The following is a 6,090-nucleotide window of genomic DNA, read 5'->3' as shown; positions in this document are numbered from 1 at the left end:
AATATATATATATATATATATATATATATATACACACACACACACACACACACACACACACACACACACATACATACATGGTGCACATAACGTTTTCATAAGTGTGGATCACACCCCTGACCAATTCTATCAGATTACTGTTACCAATGGACCATGTAACATTGATATATATATATATCTATATATATATATATATATATATATATATATATATATATATATATATATATATATATATACATACAGTAGAGAAACATGTTGGCATTCTTAGATCACTTGTTACCTTCCGGATCGAAGAACAATACGTTTTTTTCACCTGCTTTAACTGGTAATGAGGGATAAAAAGAAGGAATGAAACCTAAGGCAACAACTGTCTGAAACAAGAACAACAACGTCATTGTCATCATCATCATCTTCTTCAAAGTCATAAAAATAAGAGAACATTTTTTGCCCTTGCTCTGTGCAGCCGCGTGTCGTACTTGGTCAAGTGTCGTGAATTAGCTTAAATGGTGGAGCGCTTGCATTGCATGCGAGAAGTAGCGGGATCGATGCCCAAATTCTGTGCTTTTCCTTTAATAAATGGTTGGAAAATATTCAAGCTGGTCTTATTTGAGTTTCATTCCAACAGATGTAAAATAGTGTATAGCAAAAAAGAGGAGCTGCCACCTCTGAGAATCAAACTCAGGACCTTCAGATTATGAGACTGACATGCTACCTACTGCGCTAAGGAGGCAGAGACACTTTAGGCTTGCCGTTTTTCAGTGCTGTCTTTCAAATTTCAAATGTTCCATGTTTAACCAATGCTGATATATTGATTCAATGTTGAAATCCGATGTTGATTCAATTATCAATTTGCTCATTGAAATAACAAAAACACTGACCAAGTATTACAGAGATATTTTTTTTAATTTCAATTAAGAGAATTTTCACTATTGTGTGGTTGCAGTAGCCTCTGATCCTCTCCCAATCAAGTCCAAATTTTGTTGAAAGTATAATTTATCCAGGAAAAAGTAAATCAATTAGTAGTAATTATTATTATTTTCTTAGACTTATCCAGAGTGACAGTGGTTACAAAATATCACAGTTTAAGCACAAAAATACAGAAACAACATAAATATCATAACACGCAGTTTAGACACAAGGATCACGAAGCAAAGAGCGATTCTGACTGCTCAAACGCGAATTGACGTCTCTTATACCCTTCACACGACATATTAGTATAAATATCACACGTAATGTTTAGATAAATAATATATTTTTACAAAAAGCGTCAAAAAATGGTTTGATGCAGGTGAGATCGTAACTGACCTACAGTACTCTGCTATAAAAAACAAAAACAATAATAACATTTTCAGTTATCAATTATCAGCTGTAATGTTTCCAATCCTGTTCAATGCCAAGAACAGTAGAGCAACAGGGATATATGTAGAAGTCCTCCTTATGATGAAATTTCTGATGAAGGATAAAGATTGTATCATTGTTTTTTTCACAATAGCAATGTTATCTCCGATCTGTATACAATTGTTTCCTTTCTCAACAGTCATTGAACACTTTTTTATACACATCTCCTTGTACTGCACAGCATTTGGAAAGTATGGTAGCACAGGGCCATTGTGATGAACTTTGTTCAATTCAGCTATTGCTTTATTTGGTTGATTTACTGTTGGCATCTCAGATAGTCTTTGAATAACTTACTATAATGCTTGAGATGGCTTGCGCACCAGTTTTTTCACTTGGCCAATTAAATTTTCAATTGAAAGGCAGATATATTATCCAGAAGTCCAAATAATTTAATCTCTCTAGTCAAATGGAGTAACTGGTGAATGTTGTAGACAAGTTCATCTTTCCCATACAATTTACCAAAATGCTTCTCAAAAGACACAAGAAGTTCATAAGCAAAATCAATCATTGTTGGTGAGACAAGTAACACTAACATAGCCACTGATAAAAGCATGACATTGTCATACATTCCATTTTGAATCAAACCCCTCAAGACTACGAGCCCTGTGTATAAAAGGAACAGACATAATTCTGTGGCTTTCCACCTATCTAGCTCAGTCAAAAATCAAGGTTTTCTCACAAACTCCATTGGTATAAAAAACGAAGCATTTTGAGATCACTGGAGATGGTATTAACAATGCGGGAGTGAAGTCATGTCTTTAATAATCTCTTTGCAATGCCCACACAGCACAAGTGCATCTAGTCAATTGGAAATTGAGAGACCATTTTTGCTACACCAATCAATGTGCTTGAACTCAAGTGATGTTCCTCATCAGTCATTGCCTTGAAGTGTTGATCAGGGCAAAGTCATGCATCTGTCTCAGGATATGTCATTCACCACTCTGGGTACATTTATCACACCCTGAATAACCATTATGTGATTTGACATTTTTCACAAATGCCCAGGCTGGTGCTTCACATATATATACTGACACTGTAACTCGGAAATGTACACCGCTGTGACTGAGGCCATCATGTTTCAACTGAGATAATTCAGTGACAAATTCCTTCAAATAATCATGAGAACTATCGAGCTTGTGCCACAGAACAAACCAATAATGAAAGGAGATTTGGAGTCATCGCATTCAAGTAATCCAAGAATTGGAGTTTGGAGCTTTTAAAAAGTGGAATGCAGTCAATGTTGATTTGCACAGAGAGGCAACTATTCTCAGGTCGGCATGTCATATCATTTAATTTTGCTTGCAATACTCTTTTCAGTCTAAAGTTATAGTGTTCTCCTCCACCTACTTTAATTGTGTTTACATAGGTTGCGTGCCAAGCAGTGCTCTTGCATCTTTTGGCAAAGCAAGAAAATTGTTTTTCAAAATGCCCAGAACTGGTGTCAAAGCCACTAAGGAAATGTTCTATTTCTTTGCCCAGTGCTGAAGTTTGTTTGAGATTTCTTCTTGGTTTGTTTGACTATTTCCTAATGTTGAAAATTGTGATACATTTTCACAGTCATACAAACTCTCAGAATCCATATCTGGGTTAATTTGACACTCACTGCTACCTGAATCATCAGATAAAAAAAAAAAAAAAACCTCTGTCATCGCACTGAACATGTTCATCAGATTGATAATAATTAGTATTGGGACTAGTTGAAATGACAGGATTTGTAAGATCTTCAATCAACATCAATACAAGTGGCTTCTTGAAAAATCTCATGTACATGATCATTGACACATGAATTCACTTTTCTATGTTTTGTCCAGTGAGAATGAGATGTAGCCACGATTAATCTGCATACAGTGCCGTGGCAACGCACTATAAGAACTGTTATGCATTTTCACTGTTTATATATATATATATATATATATATATATATATATATATATATATATATATATATATATATATATATATATATATATATATATATATATATATAGGTTATGGGAATTGTTTAGGAGTTTATCAAACTAAAACCAGGTTGTACTTTTAAAAATCGGTTTACTTCAGTAAAATAAAAACTAAATAATGTAAGCTTTCAATACAGTAAATGCTGATAACTTTCTAATGTGTGTGCTTCAATGAAGTAATAATAGTGAGGTGTGGAGAACTAAACAAGCATGGGACAGTTTCATAAAATATAGGTAGCCTAGTGATAAGTACCTTAATATATATATATATATATATATATATATATATATATATATATATATATATATATATATATATATATAATCAGTTAAAATTGGTTAAAAAAGTGACAACGTGGAACACTCCTCTATTTGTAAAAATAACAGTGGTGCAGTTGTTGTTTATTCAGTGGGAAGTTGTGGTCATTTACCTGTTTGTGGATCCACATTGTGCATCACTGTCATTTTCCATCACCGCAGTCACAGCAAGGGAGTAAAGAGGGGGAGGAGAGAGAACGACATGACATTTATTGCAGTTTAAAACATTTATTTGAGAAACTATTATTTATATATTATAAATTCCGGTCAAGTCATCAATGTTTCTTTCAATGGCACTGACAGTATTTTTGTTTGGTAGTGCAGGCTAGCATGAGTGTGTAAACTAAATACAAGTTAGACAGTGTAGGATACTGCGACTTGTAGGGTTCCGTATTTTCGTTTTTAATTACTAGTAAAAAAATCGACATTAACATTACCCGATATGAAATGGAAGAGAAGAACAGTAATACAGTAATAACCTTTAATCTTTTTAGAAACAGTGTCGGAAATAGCGAATTGGTGTAAAATCATTGATGAATATCGTGTAGGATATTGTGACTCGTACTAGTGTTCCTTATTTTCGTTTTTTTAATTACTAGCTTGTTTTGGGGGCAACACGCTACCATAGAGAGTTTTCAATGTAATCAATAAATAACATTTATACGTAATTACAACTTAGATCAGAGGCTTTGTTGAGAAACCGAGGTCCCGTTGTCTTGGGAACGTGATGTACCACTTTTGCAGCGTATTTGCATAAGGCGTCTCCGTTTACGTCACGATACTAACGACCAAGCTGCTGGTATGGTTACTGTACTGGCGCGAGTGAAGTCTGAGATAAATTTAAAACAGCCGTCATTCAAAATAACCACCAACTGAAAGACTGAGAAGACTGTCATTTTCACTCGGGTAAATGACAAAGACATTTCCACGATTTTTATATTAAACAATTAAAAAAATATATAAAAATGAAACGTCATTACATATACCTGATAGGCTAACTGACTAAATCGACTTTAGAAACGTGCGTTGACTTATGGAAATTATAGTTAAATATATAGCATAGTATACTAACATTTTAACTTTATAGTTAGTCTAACTGTTAGCTCTAAAAAATAAAAAATAAAAACTAACAAAGATAACAAAAAAGGTAAGCAGTCGTTTCAAACTTAGTTTCAGTCAGATGACCAGCTACTTAAACAAACTAAAATATATTTTAAAAGTACATCATTAGAAATAAAAAGGCTAACAAATGAAAAATATTTTTGGCATTTACTCAAAAAATAAAGACACACAGTAGTGATTTGTTAACTTAATGTTTAAGCTGGCAGTGACCGTCTTAAATTTACCTCAGATTTAATAGAAATATAATATTAAAATTGGAACTGTGACAACATATTTATTAAATACGGTATTAAATATTATAATAGATTGTATTGATTTCATTCACTGCTTTCTGGAAAAATTTTAACCAAGCTTTTTTTTTTTTTTTTTTTTTTTTTTAATTCAGTCCTTGGTTTAATAATCAATTATTAAAATAAATACATAATTTACCTCAGACATTCTCTCATTAACCTCATCATTAACATGACAAAAGTGTAAAAAAAAATGTGGATTTTAACAACTGTCTCTTATACATCTTAGTAATTTTCATTGATTGTTTAGCTATCACAAATGAATGGTTAGACTGTTAGATTTTATTAATAGATTTAATGATATTAGATACCCACCTCTCATTAAGTTAGGATGACAAATCGTGTGAAGGAACACAAATCATTGTACACATTTGCAACACTAATCCATTATTTAGATTTGCGTATTGTAGTAAGAGAGAGTTTATTTTTATTGTAGTTAAGAGACTGAGTTAATGCAATTATTGCACAGCGTTTAGAAATAGGTGTGTTTAGTATCTCATAGGTCCCGTAGGGCATTCTGCTGCAGACTAGTTGCGGTTAGATTTGCAAACCCTTCTTTTTGTCCCTCATTACCAGTTAAAGCAGGTTAAAAAAAAAGTATCGTCCTTAGTTACATAGATAGTTCAGAAAAGGCTGGAAAGAAAAAGCATGCAACGGAGAATAAGGGCATCGATCCCGCTACTTCTCGCATTCAAAACAAACGCTCTACCATTTAAGCTAGCTCACAACACTTGACCAAGTATGACATGTGGCTGCAGAGAGCAAGGTAAAAAATATTCTTTTATTTGAAGAAGAAGAAGAAGAAGAAGAAGAAGAAGAAGAAGAAGAAGAAGAAGAAGATGATGTTGTTGTTTCAGACATTTGTTGCCATTTCAGACAGTTGTTGCCTTAGGTTTCATTACTTCTTTTTGTCCCTCATTACCAGTTAAAGCTGGTTAAAAAAAAAAAAGTACCGTCCTTCGAGCCAGAAGTTAACAAGCGATCTAAGAATGCCAACATGT

The 6,090-nt window shown here is 33.2% G+C and overlaps 1 non-coding gene across 1 annotated transcript; it reads right to left on the bottom strand.

Moving 5' to 3' along the window:
- Positions 1 to 660: 660 nt before the first annotated feature.
- trnam-cau lies at positions 661 to 733 on the bottom strand. The gene has a single exon. It is a non-coding gene; the product is annotated as a tRNA-Met (tRNA).
- Between the last annotated feature and the right edge of the window lie 5,357 nt (positions 734 to 6,090).

The sequence above is a fragment of the Polyodon spathula genome, unplaced genomic scaffold, assembly GCF_017654505.1.
Source record: "Polyodon spathula isolate WHYD16114869_AA unplaced genomic scaffold, ASM1765450v1 scaffolds_3061, whole genome shotgun sequence".
In the NCBI taxonomy this organism is placed as follows: Eukaryota; Metazoa; Chordata; class Actinopteri; order Acipenseriformes; family Polyodontidae; genus Polyodon; species Polyodon spathula.
This window is presented reverse-complemented; position numbering and strand designations above follow the sequence as displayed.